Below are 15,939 nucleotides of genomic sequence, written 5' to 3' on the forward strand. Positions count from 1 at the left end.
CTCAAGAAGATTTTCTCACCTGAATGACAATACATTACATGCTGACAACTTAGGAGTTAGGAGGACCATTGTGTCCAGTATCAGCCCAACCCAAACTTCTCATCCAAGAGCACCATAGTACCCCACTGCAGCAAAGCCTCAGCCCCAAAATGTGCAGCTCTGACCTCAGAGCTCTCATTTCTTTTTCACTGATCCATTCTGCCATGGATGCACACAGATCACTGGGAGACTGAAGTTCAGCATGACACCAGATACCTCTCTCCATCCAGTGGCCATCAACGAGGGCACAGGGGAAGCGCGTATCCTCCAAACAAGCCTGCAACTCGACTCAGCCTCTCCTGTTTACCCCACCTTTTAAGAATAAGAAAGCCAAAGCATTTTTTTCATATGGCAAAGCTGTCCTGCCAAGTCAGTTTTCACAGCTGAACACATCCCAAGGTGCCAGTTCTGCAATTCAGGGCCTGGATGTGGTCCCCTGAGCATGATGGATAGCTTTAAAATGAAGGCACGGCGAGAAGTGCCAGCTGTCCAGGTACACGCTGCATCAGCACAGCTGATCCTCCCTCCTCCTCCCGCCTCCCTCCGAGGCAGAGCAGGAGCACATCCTGCACAAGGGGGGGTTTCAACGGCAGTAGCGACATGAGAGCCCAGAAGACATTGGTGGGGGCTCAGCCACGCATGGGCCACACCTCACCCAAATGTGAGCCTGCTTTTATTGTGTCCAACGTAATGTGCCATTACATGGCAAGTTTGGGTGACTTCTTTTCCATCTCGTTTTTGGCCACCTCACTTCTGACTTCTTCATCCCAACAACCAGTACAAACGCTGAATGAACTCCTTTTCCCCAAATAAAGCAGGCCAAGCTACAAGGTTACCCCCTCCCAGTTCCCTTTCCAGTTTTCCAGATTTCCCTACAAAGGGACATCAACTCCAAACCACCCTGTTAATTCACAGTTTCTGTGTTGAGCTCAGACCATAAAGACCTTCTTTAACCTCCCTGTCCACCACAGCAGGTGACCACGCTCACATTTCAAGGGGCCAGCAAGCGGCAGGAGCCAGCTTCAGCAAGGGCTCCTCTGCAGCACTTGTTATTTGAGGACAAGAGACCCGGGCTGAACCTCAGCTGTGCTGCACACCAGTGTGGCTGCTTGCACATCATGCAGATGCAACATAAGGGTTCTTCAAAGGAGAAGATGCATCTCTACACAGGTTTTTACATCTCACATTGTTTTTCAAGACAGCCCAGGACATGATCCAAGCACTCTGGGGAAGCTGATTCCTTAAGTGACATGGTCCCAACTCCATGCAAAAGAAACCACATGCCAATATGGCCCTACTTCCTTTCTCCACCCTGCAAGTTAACAACGTTGAGAGTCTATTGACTAAACACAGAGAATTTTACCACAGCAATAATAGTGTGTCCGGAGAGAACATTACCACTCACTGCCCAATTAGAAGAATGTTGAATGCACGGAAATGCCTTTTAAATAAACACTTGATAACCCTCAATAAAACTGTAAGAGTTACTGCAGATTTACTACCCAGGAAAGGAAGGCTCTTCACGGCACCGCCAGGAGCTTATTGCTTCTTATTTAATGCTGATAAATGCAAGAGCTTCACAGTCCCACAGCAACCTGGGGTAGAGCAGCTTAGCAGGAAAATAAAATTGGTGTTTTACGATCTGTTCACACAGAGAGGGATGAGAACCACCAGTTTGCCACGACACCTTCAAGTTGCTTGTTGTTGCTTCAAGCTGTGCAGCATTCACCTGGGGACAAGCACACCACTGACGTGCTGTGGGGTCCCCTCAGGCCCTGCAGGAGCAGAGGGAGCTTGTGTGGGATCACTGCCCTTTGGCTTCTGCCTATCTTCAGTTCTTCTACAAAGTGCACAGCCATGATGCACATCGGCAGCAGTGACAAGACCTCTCTTCTTGCTGTCTCACCTGGAGGAAAACGATCACTGAAAAGAGAGGCAGTAAGGCTGATACTGAGGGAGGGGGTTATACAGTGTTTGGGTCTTCTGAAAAAGTGTGATTGGTGAGGAGGAAGGAATGGGTTGGCTCTCTTTATGCTAATCCAGGTTTCCCAGCCACCTCAGGCAGCAGCCCTTCCTGGACTAGCACAATGGGGATATTCACAACCCCAGGGAGGATACCGCCGTGCATTTGTTCTGCAAATGAACATTGACATAAAGGTCCTGCCCTTGCTGATGAGCATTGATGTGTTGTTTTCTGTATTCACAGTGATGTGTTGTTTTCTGTATTCACAGTTCCTGGTGATACGGAAGTATATACAGGGTGATTTCTTTCCCCAGTCCTTAAGCAGTCTAGTGAGGAACAGCCCAGCATTCAAAAAATAAACAGCTAAAAAAAATCATTACTACTTATCATCTTTGTTGACTTGAGCACGTTTCCTCCTCTGCGTCCCTTTCACGTGTGCCTTACCTGCTTGGGAGTGCCCAGGGTGCCACGAGGCGCAGTCTGGCCAGCAGCACAGCAAGGTGGAAGCTGCCATTTGCAAGGTGGTCTCTGAGACTGCACTGCAAGGACAGGGTGCAACGAGACTCTGAGGTCCCATTCAGTGCCCTAACCTTGCTGTTCTGTGTGCATTTCTTTTCACTTGGTATTTAAGCACATGCATTGAAAAGGTTATTGTTCTCCACCAAATCTCTCATTAAAACAGATCTAAAATAAATTGCCTACATACCCACACTGCACAGTTGAGAGGTCAGAAGCCCTAAATAATATGGTTTAGCCCACTCACTTGTTGTGTGGCAGCAGATTTACTCCAGTGCTGCACTTCCAGCTCAGTATGGTTCCTTTCCCAGAATGGATCAGGGAATGGGCCCAGCAACTGGCACTCTCTAAAGCCCAGCCACTTGTGTCTAACAGAGCTTAACTGGTCCCTTCAGCTAATGGCAGCGCTTCCCATTGCATGGCTAGTAATGGCTGAGGTTTGTTTTATTTTAGCAGTGGCTGCTGTAGCCTGGTATTGAGCGAGCTGGTAAACTGTACTTTGGAGACCTTTCCTACTCAGGCTATTAATGTTCCTGCAATGCAGTCTTTGGAGTAATAGAGAACACAATCAAAGAAAACTTTCCTCTAGGCTCCCACTATTATTTCTTACCCCCAAATAATATTAAATGTGATCTACTATTGTAGTAACTAAAGGGATAAGGACCTCTCATACAAGTAAGTTGTTATTGATGTACTGCTATTCCAATTGTTTGCAGAATGCAAAGCCATAATAAACATCACTGAAAAATGAAAGAGATTAAGCCATTTAAAATGACACTACATTGTTCCTGTGGGACAAAAGGCACAGCATTGTTCAAGTGAGGGTGCCTCAACACATGCAAATCTTTTCTCCTTTAAGCTTCAGTCACTTTGCACAGCAGAGATGGAGCCCTAATGGTTTTCTGCTTAGGGAAACTGAGGCAAAGATGACAAAGTAAAAAGGAAAGAAAGAAGGATTCATTGGCATTATACATGCTAGAACAGGGCCCAATTCCCCAGCTGAAGACAGATACGGATTTAGGAAGGTAATGTCCTGGGCAGCTTTCAAATACTGGGGTGCAGAGAAGAGAAGATTGTTCTAAACCAAAACCATGCTTAAAGAGCAAAAAACAACATTCAGTTAGTAGTGAGGATACTGGTGCTGTATTGTACAAATTGCCTGGTGATTTTTCTCCCCTTAAAACAATGGGGTGAACCTTGCTTATCTCCTGCATAAACGGGAGAGGGATGCCGACCAGAACAGGAGCATTACCCCTTTAGTAATCTACATTTTTGAAAACACCTTCAAAATACAGGTCCGAGTTCATGTAAAAAAATGAAAATACTTACTTGCACATTCCTAGCATGCTCCTGCAGTTTTTCACACTAGTTCAGGAAAAAAAAAAAAAGAGTCTATGAATTAGATACCTTGCTGGTGTGTAATCAGGCTGTGGATGAGATTACAGCAACACTATATCCTTTCACTCTGTCTTCTGAATCAGTAAATAAAATAAAAAAGAGTAAAAGACTAGTCTCTCTCTGATATCAGATAAATTGTCTGGTTTTGATCTGAAAACAGGAAATATTAAGACACTAAACTGTCAGGAAAGCAAAGGCTTTCAGAGGAAGACCTTCTGATAATGACATTTAAGCTAGAATTAGTTAAAAAGCAGGAATAAAAAAATATAAAAGATGGAAAACCTGTATTTTCACACACACACAAAAACCAAACATCCAAACTGAATTTTCAATGCTCACAGTTAATAATATAAAATTTCTCACATCAATTTTAAATAATTTTTGTGAACGCTGCATATGGTTCATACCTTTTCTCTCTCTCTTCAACAAATGCAGTGAAGTGACTACTGTCCTGGCTCCTGCCCTCTTTCCCCTCATCCAGAATGATATCTAAATATTTCAATTTTATTTATTTATTCATCTATTTATTTTACTGCTCCATTTCTCTTAATGCCAAATGGGATTTCAAAATGTAGAGGAAGTTTTGGGAAGATATTTGTGAAAGAACAAAATGGGAGAGAAAAATTAAGTAATGCCTACAGAATGTTATTTCAGTTTAGGGGAAACTACTGGGAAGACAGAGAATTCTTTTAGATACTTGCAGTGGTGGCCTTTGCTGTTTTGCAGAATTCTCTCTAGAAGAGTAGAAAAAAAAAATGGAGATATAGCATAATAATGCAAACATTTTCTTGCAACTTCAGTTTTCTAATTTAAAATACTGTAAAATGTCAAAGTCAAAATTACTTTGGATCTGCATTCTTAAATTCTTTCTGCAGCAAAGTTTGTATCATTTTGACCAAAGCAGCAAATGCTACTGTGGACTCTTTTTCAGCCCTACACTGCAAGTTTGTCATCTTGCTGTCTATGTTTTGACCCTTCCTGAATCTAGCATGCCTTCTCAGATGACACCAGCTCTCTACCACATTCTATTATTTCTTTATCTGTATTGCAAAAGATGCAGTTTACAATGAGCAAGTTCTTATTTTCCATAATTCTTATCTTTAATTATAAAGATGCATCCTAAAATAAAAATAAATAAAAAAAACACCACAGCAGAAAAGAGGCAGACAAATACAAGCTCTGTGTGCAAGGCACTATTGTTCTGCAAAGCCAAGGATACAATAGCCATTCTTTTTTTTTTTTTCCCCGCCCCAAAAAAAGGTTGCATTAGATGCTGCCATAATTGGAAGTTCATAGACATTCACTTTCATTGCCAGTCAACACATACTGCAGCTACACAGCCAGATTTTTTTCAGTGAGCATGTTGAGCATTACTCAAACCAAGAACTACCCCTGCTTGCCTGAAGGAATGGGGAAACCAGCTCCAGCTGGGCTCAGTCCTCCAGCACAGCTCTTGAGCCTGTGCACAGTACTGCTGTCAGAAATGCATGGTCTATGGCAGAGGTAGAAAACTGCCAGTGCGATAAAGACATCCCTGAAGGAAACAAAAAAAAAAAAAAAAAACATCTGGGATGTGAGAAGGTCTCTCTGCCTTGGAGAAGCAGAAGACAGACTCCCAGCAGAGTCCCACCAGCTACCACCAAACTAGTGTGAAATGGCCATTAGTTAGTTGTGCATCCTGCCAGCCTATACCAAAGGAGTGATCACACATGTACCAGCTGCTTACTGCAAAACCAGGTATAACACGCGGATCTTCCTCTCACCAGCATGGCTGGCCTGTGAATTTTGACTCTGCTGTCCAATTCATTGTCCTCAGTGTTGATTCATACAGAATTTCTGATGTGTCTGAGCAAACCAAGCTCCAGATTTTACTCTCAACTATTTCTCTTTTTGATGCTTCATTATTGCTTATATTGCCAAGGTCACAATGGTAAGGCAGTTTATTCAGCATTTCTATCAAACAAATTGAAGCACATTATGAAGCATCTCAAGGGATAAACTCTAAGCCTGGGGAACGCAGCCTGCAGACCTCTGTAGGAAGTCACCAGCATTGAAATGGATCGCAGAAGGGGCCATAACGCTTTCTAGAAAATAGATCAACATGCATCACCTATTTCAGAGTGTGTATCTACCCCAGTACTCACCGAATGCTCATCCTTATACAGTACCTTTCACAACAGTCAGAGTCCCTCTGATGCAGAACGGGTGACTTCAACTGCCCAGAGAGACAGAACAAGAGAAAAAGCAGCGACTATTCTCAGCTCACAGGTTGGACAATGAAGAAGAGATTTAGTCTCACATGCAAGGTCATTCAAGAAGGCTGTGGCAAAGCCTGGAGTGGGCTTGCAATTCACAAATTACAATGCAAGTGTTAATTGCAAAACTGTCTATTTTAGCATCGTGTGCAGATTTTATGTGATGAGCCAAATTCTGACAGTTCATTCTTTGTCACTGGAGTTCCTGCTCTAAATTACGGGGTGCTATGACACTCAAGGTAAAGCAACACAATAGTAACCACGGATTGTTTGGAGGTTCCATCTCACAAAGGGTATTGAAAATCCAGCTCCACCGGTTGTAGGATTTGTAGGGAAAAAAATGCATCCTTAGGAATCATTTTGAGCTGACACAGTGCACTGAGGTGGCTTTTTCCCTTCGCAGCTTGTGTACAGCAGTTCAGCTCTTTCTGTTTCCCCTACCAGCTGCTCTACGAACACTGCCCCTGTCAGCGGGAAGTTACGAAAAAATGAATGAAGACTGATGATTAACGAAGAAAGCGGGTGAATATTAATCATGGAGTCAACATTTGATGGGAGCATTGATGGAATAGTGGTCCCACTGGAAGTTGTTAGGAGTTGATTTTTATGCCCCAGGGCAGTAGTTTTAAACCACGACTCATGATGGAAGAGAGGTAGCTCGTAATGTTTTAAACAGGCCATGGTGGAAAACATACCTTCTCCCTCCCATCCCCCGGCCCAGCTCCTCTCTTTGTTGTTCTACAAGGAGAATATAGCCCGGGTCCTTCGCGCATCCTTTGTTCCCCCAAAACTACCCAAATAGTAAAGATCAAACCTTTAAGCAGAAGCAAAACAGGAACAGGACATCTCCAATTTCCCTTATTATTACACCAGAAGAAGAGCCTGTGACAACACGCTTCCATAGCTGGATAATTCAAGTATGAATTTTGGCTCTTTGCAACCCAATCGAAACCTCTTTGAAGGCAATAGGAGTCACAGCTACACTACAGAGCAAAGCCTTCCTAACCTTGGCTGGAATTTCCTGTATTACACAAATTAACAAGTGTACTTGCAATCAATACTGTATATGAAGTGCACAGCTGATACTCTTTTTCTTTGGTATTATACAAAATCATTCATTACACCACAGATCATTCATTCTTCTACCAGAAAAAAAAAAAAAACCCTGCAGATGCTGCCTTGAGGCAAGCTTCATCCATGTACTAGACCACACCACTAGAATCCTGATATGAAACAGAGATATAAAATACCTTAAAGACACTACACATTTACTGCACAAATTGGTTTTAATTGGACAGTCATAGAAAGGGCTTGCAAAGTCGCTCAAATCTGGATGCAGCCCAACACTGAAGTTAGTGTCTGTGGGATCCGTACCAACATCCAGCACTTCCAACAGTTCCACCATGCAAAACATACTATTGCATGCATTTTACAATCTCTACTGCAATTGTTTCAGAGCTTATTTTGGAGGAGGTGGAAATATGGCAAAAAAAAGGAATGGGTATATTCAGAGCTGGTGCTGACTACTGTAATTGTGTTGAGGTCAGCAGGTTAAGGATGTGGCCCAGTAGCAGCTCCTTAATGTTCCCATGCTGTTCCCTAACCTAAGCCCTACTTAATCTAAGTCCTACCAGTTCTCCAGAAGGATGGAGAAATCAGAGCACATGGTCTCTTCCATGAACTTTGGTCTACAGTTAAATCCATGCCATAGCTCTTATCAGGAGGATGTTGCATCCCCACTTGGCCAAGCACCACCAGGTGTGTATAAACCAGTTTGTTTTTCTACATAAAGTTCATGACTTCAAAATATAAGCAGCTTACATACTTGCAGCAGCATCAGACAGACAAAAGTAGAAGCACTATGGGTTATGCATACATTTTTCTGCAGGTTTAGGCTGAGGTCTCTCGCCATTCAGCAATAATTGTCCTCCCCAAAAGTGACTGCTCATGGGATGCAGCGTGGCTACAGTTCCACCCATGTGTCCTGCAGTGAGAAGGAAAAAAGCAGAAGTGTTGCTTTAGTTTCAGCAACAGTGAAGACTGAAGTGAGCCATGGTGCAACTAGCCACAAAGAATCCAGGTGTCAAAAAAGAGTCACACAAGTGCACTGAGGCCATAAGAAGCTGAACAGCAGAAGTCATTTAATCCTCAGTGCTGCATTTTATCCACAACATTGGGCCTTCAACAGCCCATAAAGCTTCAGGTGCATTTCCAGAGCTGGTTACTGCTGTTCCACAGCCAGGCAATTTGCAGATAACACAGGCGATTCGCTCGGGAGCAGCCTGCTGGCGTGCTCAGGCCCTGCTCCTTTTTTCCTTTCAGTTCACAGAGCATCTCCCGTGCTCTGACAAATGCACAGCACTTCTCTGCCTGCTCTCAGAGCAGCAGCTTGGAGAAGGTAAGCAGTACATGAGGCAATAGACACAGAGGGGATGGCTCTAGCAGCCTTTATTCGAACACCCTTACAAAACCAGGTGCTACCTTGCAAAGGGTACAAAGCACCGCAGCTCCCCTAAATAAATAACTTTTTAATGCACCTGTCATTTCAGATGTCGGACCAGAGACAAGGTCAAGCTTGGAGAGAAATCAGCCTGCTCCATCCTTGACCCGTCATTCATCACTGCATTTGTCTACAGCCAAACAACCCAGCTGGTTAACAGGGAAAAAAAAAAAAAAAAAAAAAAAAAAAAACCTTATCTGAGCTCTAAAAGGGTCCCATTTCTGCTATGGAGAACTTTATTAATAACACTCTCCGGAAAGCACCAGGAGTTCTGATGGACAGCTTTGCAGGGACATTTTTCAACAGAGAAGCTTTAAATCCTATATCTATGCACCCAATAAGCAGGCTGGAGGAGACAAGAGGTTAATTTTGCAGACAGCAAATGGTGACTGTGTAAGTTATTAGGGAGGGGAATATGCTTTCGATGTTATGGGGATATATGAGCCTTGCCTTCACCTTTCCTCATGTATCATGCTGCATGCCATCACAGATGTGTTAGCACGTCCACACTTTATGCAGGTCCCCTCAAATTACTGGGCAATAATTAGAATTGCCAAATGCTCACTCTTAGCACTGCTTTCACAGGACGAGGCACAGTTCTTAAAATACACACCTCCTGAATTCAAGTTAATTGAGAAGAATTTCAGGAGAAATTTCCTAGTTTCCTAGGTCCTATGGATTAAATTATATAAATAAAATAAAAGCTTTAACATCTGAAGCTTTGTCCCTACAGCAAATAACTGTGTGCTTTAAGTCAGTCTCAGAACTTGCTGGCATTTGTCTGGTTTGGGATTTGGGGGTGCATGAAAGGAAAGAGAGAATGAGAGAAGGAGAGAATAAGAGAAGCAAAGAAAGAAAAGAAAAAAATGAAATTTTTTTTGAGTACTTGAAAGTACTATACACAGGAACAGTAGCAACAACAAAAAAGGAGGCACAGCAGCTCCCCATTTAATGCAGAGCACCACGATACTTTGGGTTTTTCGACTTAACACCCTGTATGCTCAGCAACTCAGCTATGGGGAGAATTGCATCTTGCCTGTTGAAGGGGTTGCATTTTATTTTTTCTCTTACAGAGCTACATATTTATTTATTTTCCCCTCTCTTTACTGAAACCACGTTAGGGGCAGGGCACCACTTGCTCTCTGGAAGCTGGAGCAGGCAGTAAATGCTGGGAGGTGTTGCTGCACCACGCTCACTGGCTGGGTATTGTGAGTGCTCTGTGCTGACTGTCCTGTTAGTTGACTAAACCCTGTGCCCTGCATTTAGTGCTCTGATGGGACCCACACAGATTTCGTAAGGACTCAGTCTGACCTCAGTTTGGTTCCTTTCTGCTGTGAGATCCAAACCTGCAGCATTTGGAGAACTAATGGTTGTTAGACCTCCAGACTACTTTTAGCAGTTCATGGGCTCAGGCACACACAAGCAAGTTCAAACAGTGTAAAAAGTTCCCAAATCCCAGCTAAGACACGGTATATGTTCACGTGCAAGAATTCTCCACTTAGTTCAGCTTTCCTGCATTGCAAGCTTATCAAAGCTGCAATATTAGCAGACCTCAGGGTCTTTTTGGTCCTTCTGCAATCAGCCACCAGGTTTCACAGGCACCGCAGTGCAGTGCCAATGTGGTGAATACTGTTTTATCAAGGATTTTACATCCATTTATGCACATCAGTTATACTATTCCCACATTTCAAGAGACACTGTATTTTGAGAGATAGCAGGATGATGTCTTATGACTACTTGAAACACTCAGCTGATACAAGGAGGTTGTCAAAGCTGGCAATGCCCATGCACCTTCTGCTCTGCCTGCTAAGAAAGAAAGTCTTGGGCTTGCCAAAGCAATGTAGTTATTTAAATTACGGCTGGGATTTTCAGAGACCTGCTCTAGCTCCAAAACCCCTCACGGAGGGCGTTGGCTGAGGTGTGTACATGCCAGTCACCTTCGAAATCCAAGTGCTGGCACAAAGCAGTGCCTCAGTTTAAGGCAGGAGCCTCTCCTGCCCTCCAGCATTTGTTACCCCCAATCTTTTCGCATTCCTCAGCTCCAATCCCTTCATCGCTCTCCCTGTGCCGACTCAGCGGCTTCATTAGCACTCATTTGTTTGCTGTGAAATGCGTTCCTCTGCGCTGTTTTTCTGGACCTAACTTTTTTTTTTTTTTTTTTTCTTTTTGCCTCTTTTCTCCCTCCACAGGGTGACAGCTATTTTATCACTTACAACAAGAAATGCTGAGCCTGTTGTGCAGGCAAAACATTTGCAAAGGGGCAGGGGGTACACAGAAAGCAGTAGGAAATTGATAAGGGCTGTAAAGTAGCTTTATAAAAATGCCGACAAGCCTGCTCAGGGCACAGAGCACCTGCACCTCTGCCCCCGGCAGCGCTTCCTTCAGATGCTCCTATTGTTTTCATTACTATTTGTGACTCGATCATTAATAAATTACTATTTTTTTCCTGTTGGCTCCAGCCACCAAGGGAGCCAGCAGGTGCACCACTTTTACAATTAGCCCTTCGTAATGCATGGTTGGCAAGAAAAGTTGTCCACGAGCTGCAGAGTTTACCAACTGGATTTCTGCACCACAGTACTTGGAGCAATTAGAGGAGAATTTGCAGGAAAGCACCCTAATGCATCAGCTCACATGGCCAGAAACTTCAATGGAGGGGCTAAATCCCAAACTTGGGGTCCTGCTTATGGAACTGGGTGGTGCAGGCTAGGGGAGAATGTACACAGCCATCCACAGGGCAATGAAAGCAAGTTTTTAAAGTGTTGATTCCATCCTGTACAATGCTACCCTGCTTGGTAGAGGCAGCCAGTGCTACACATCAGATTAAATAGAAGTTTGACTGAGATGGGGTTAAAAAAAAAAAATGATAAAAATGGGCTGATGTTGGTTTGAGAAGCGGCAGTTTAACAGTAAAAATGGAAAGTTGCTTATCCTAGTGTTTCAATAACATCAGGCTCATGCACAAGTAGGGCTCTGACTTTCCAGAGCAGCACTGTTCTCTGCAATTTTATTGGTAAACTTACAGCTGTACTAAATTCTCATTCTGACATGATATGTTTTTCTAAAATGCCACTGTATTACCCCACAGTTCTCAAACAGTGTTTAAGGGGCATGGGCTGGGTGTTCTTTTCATGGGACTCAGGTCAGGAACTGTCAACATCTGGAGTGTGCAGAACCATTGTGTAATTTTTTCCCCAAAGGAAAAAAAAAATCAGAGTAGAAAGCACAAACAACTTGGTAATGCCTACAGAGGGTGACCAAAAATTGAAAAACTCAAGGCAGACTAACTCTTCACAGATTTCAGATCAGGCATATAGCCAGCAAACCAGAGAAGCAGCATACCTTTTGTCTCTAAGACAGTTTTCCTTCATTCCCAAGGAGCTCGTGCTTCAGTTAGCTCTGGTGAAAAAGCACATCGGTTGCTCTGTTAGAGAAAGTCAGCTGGAACATAAATGTTCTAGAAAAAGAGAAAAGAAAAAAAATACGTATATTAAAGATGACATGCCACTGAAAACCACCTAAATGAGAGCTTGTACCGAGTGGACCTGGCACTGTCTATGTTGCTGTCCTGCCTGTGATAGCAGCTATCGCAGGGTGCTCTCAAAAAGAAGAAAGTCTGCAGCATAAAACCTGGGATACTCTGCCCCTTCCACTGCTGCAGACCAATTTAGACACTGATTCAAGCTTTGATTCATAAGATTAAAAATCCTCTCCAAAATTTCTTTCTGTAGAAGGCAAAACCTAAAAACATTTCATAAATGGCTTCCAAACAAGTATCTAAGCTGCTTCTTCTACCTTGGTAATTTGAACTGAACAAGAAAAACAGCCTTCAAACAAAAGAAAATAAAAATATTTATATGTTTTACTCAGTTTACATGATGGCAAAACCAGAAACATTTCAGCAGAATGTCTTCAGAGATCTGCAAGTCACCATGAATTCATCCCAACAACCGCATGAGACGTGAAAGACCCCTCTTCAATTGCTCTGAAGTAGAGGTCCAAACCTCTAGCCAGGATCCTAATCACTACATTATCAGGTAATTCTCTGTGACCCAACAAGTGCTTACTTCTAAAAGAGTGCGATAACTCTAACAGGAGACACTGCAGAGTCGTGTCAACAGCTTTTCTAGTGAGTTTAATGAATGGAGACAACGTAAGATCACTCTGGGAGAGGAATCCCATCTGTGCCTAACCACAAATCCATGCCACTCCGTTCACATTTGGTGCTGTTGCTTTCCTTGGAGAAAAGCACACCAAGGTGAGCAAAACTTTACGTGAGCCAGGAAACTTCCAAGGAAGAGATTTAAGGCAGGACTAGTTAGGAAAGCATTTTGATAGGAAATCCAATAAACACTTTACTTCAAGCCACAGAATGAGGAATTTCCAAAGATGGGGCACGCTGCTGCTTTCTGCATAGCCAAGACATACCCTGGTAGTGCTACGAGCACTGTGGTCATGTCCTGCCTGCTGCACTCTCCTGCTTTTCTTGTCCCCCTGGGAACTCCAGAACAAATCACCAATGAAAGGCAAATTTACTGCGTGCAGATTTTGAGCTGGGGTCCTTAGCACTGGGCGTACCACTGACACCAAGTCTCTTCCACACACAGCCAGGCTCCTTCCACCAGGATGATCAACCTAAAATCATTTGACAAATCCTTTACATTACATGACTTATTTACGGCAATATTCAGCCTTATTCAGAATAAAATATGAGAGCTCAAAGCAAATTCTCCTGGCATAATTTTTGTAACACATAGCATGAATGGATAAATAAATAAATTTTGTTTATATTTATATATATATATATATATATATATATATATATATAAAACCAAAAGCATTCGTGAAGGCAGAGAGAGGAAAAATCACACAGTATTCAGATGCAATTATATAGATTACATAAATAAAGGGCACAACTGAAAAAAAAAATCTGAAAACCTAGAAATTGAAGTGTAATGGCACAGTAGCTTGAAAAGTCAGAATAGAATATAATTTCAGCTTCAAAATCAGTTCTTGATTTAGCCAAAATAGGTCACCCAGCCCTGATCCTGGGAAATCTGATACCTATATGGGTTTGCTGAAGCGTGCAACTCAAAAACAATAAGTACATCCCCTCCATTACAGCTCAAACACACCATTTTCCCTATTTAGAAAACACTGATGTTTTCCATCCTTTCTTGTCTGCTTCCAGAATTATCAAGGCTTCCTCTGTGTGCCCACCTCGCCCCACCATGCAGCAGCCAGGGCTGTGCCCCCGCTGCCCCCAGCCCCAGCACCGCGGCGTGGGGCTCGCCACCGGCACCGGCTCTCATACGTCTTGTGGAGGCCCCATATTGTTAAGCCATTAGGCTTCCTCCGGCAGCACTGAGCCCCTTAGCTCCTTCCTTTCACTTGACCTGAGCTATAGGTTCTGCTAGCAGTGAACTCAATCACTGTCCTCTCCAAGCCTGCTATTAAACCTTGGCTCTAACCAGCCAAGAAATTAATCTCCAGTGCCTGACCTCTCTCAGCCCCGGTGTGCTCTACAGCAGCTATGCACAACCTTTGATCCCCATCTGCATGGCTTCATCCATAAACAAAGGTACCTTGTGGAGTCCAGTGAACCCAGCCGATCCCTCACTAACATTGTCTGGAATAAAACAGAGAGCAAAGCCTTTCAGCTTGGAAGTTTCACATGCTGCTGCCAAAGCGCAACCTAAGATTAAAAACTAAAACAAATTAAACCAGACCCTCATCTCTCCGGCCTGCATTTCGTAGGGTCCACCTATTTAAGCACATTGAAATGGGTTAACAAACACCGTGTTCGCCAGTTGCCAAGCCCCGTGTTATCGGGTGAGACGATGCCACATGTCCCCCTTCTCTGCATACCTGGAGGTACTGGGGGAGCGCTGCTGGAGAGGGACCGGATCATTACCCGGGTGTTAATCCATCACTCGCCCTGACAGGCGCCGGTGCAGGCTGACAGCTACGGGCAGAGGACAGCCCAGGCGAGCTTTACATTCAGATTCAAGCACCAGCATTTCACACGGGTTATGTCTGTTCCTGGCAATTTTATTTTACTGATAGTTATAAGGATTGCTGCAATATAAGCTGTTGTACAGAGTGCCGAGGAAGGAATGAGCTGTCGCTGCACTAAGCACAGTACCAGATAGGAAGAGATAACCATATAAATAAATGGGGCACTAAGGAAGTATTTTTTCCAATTTTACAGGTGAGGAATCATGGCTGAAAGCCATAAATCAGTTTTCTTGAGGACATGCATGATATTTACAGGAGAAGAACTGTAATCCATTGCCTAGTCCTGTTTCTGCTACGAGAACCAATGAAGTCCAAGGAAAAAAAAAAACACCTCTTGTGCCTTGCCATACCAGAGATCAGAACCGTGCCCCTCTGAAAAACCCTATGGTCGCATGGTCAGCAATTCACCTACAGTAAGCACTGAGCCTGCACACGAACGCGGGCTGCTTTAGCATAGCTAACCAGTCACTTTGGGATTGAAACAGGCTAATATTTACTGCCTCTGATTCTATTTTTTTTTTCTCCTAACTGCAAACAATAGAAGATCTCCCTCTGTTTTCTAATAATCTCTTTTCTTCTCCTTATAAGCTGTTCAGCAGTCACCAATTTAATATTTGCAATTTCAATAATAATCAGTTTATCTTTTCCAATTTTCACGAGTTCTCTAGAGACCTCTCTCCTCTTGCTGGGTGTGAACACACAAGAAGTTGATTTGGCATTTGCCACGAGCAAGGAAACAAAAGCCCCCGCTACAGGGGAGAAGGAAAAAGTGTTGGGAACCTTGTAAAACATATCTCCTTGGAGAGCTCCACTGCCATCTGCTTCTCTCTCCAAATTTTCTGCCTCCCCAGTTGCGCTGGAGGCTGCACCAACTGCTTATATGGCTGTGCTCTGACCCGGAGGGTGCAGGGGCAGAAACAATAACCCAGTCTTAATCTTTTTTTCAAGTCAAATATCAATTGTGCTTACAAGGCAAAATTAGCAATCCCCCTCCTGCTCCCTTTATACTCCAAAATACCAGGCAGAGAACTCACTGCCTTTTCCCGTCACCCCTTTGCTGCACAGCAGTGGCTCTCGCAGTGGGGCTGCAGATCTCCAGCAAAGACTCAGTTCCAGAAATGGGATCCCAGCCTCGAGGGCAGTCACAAGCCCAAGAGAGACATGAGATCACCAGCAGAACTATTTGGGCAGTGCTGCTGCTTTGCCTTCTAAAGAGCAGCCCTCAGTTAATTCCTTTTAGAGGTCTCTGTCCA

At 43.7% G+C, this 15,939-nt stretch overlaps 1 protein-coding gene across 1 annotated transcript in view; it reads right to left on the reverse strand.

The window, feature by feature from the left end:
* Positions 1-15,939, reverse strand: part of LOC311445462 (uncharacterized protein) — a 342,727-nt gene that overhangs the window by 299,785 nt on the left and 27,003 nt on the right. Inside the window, exons 3-6 of the mRNA XM_084537630.1 lie at positions 12,011-12,125; positions 8,048-8,155; positions 3,848-3,883; positions 2,447-2,541 (exon numbers count right to left, since the gene is read on the reverse strand). The gene's annotated coding sequence lies outside the window, so the exon portion shown is untranslated. The remainder of the gene's footprint in view (positions 1-2,446; positions 2,542-3,847; positions 3,884-8,047; positions 8,156-12,010; positions 12,126-15,939) is intronic.

Source organism: Aythya ferina, assembly GCF_964211825.1.
Source record: "Aythya ferina genome assembly, chromosome: 16".
Taxonomy (NCBI): Eukaryota; Metazoa; Chordata; class Aves; order Anseriformes; family Anatidae; genus Aythya; species Aythya ferina.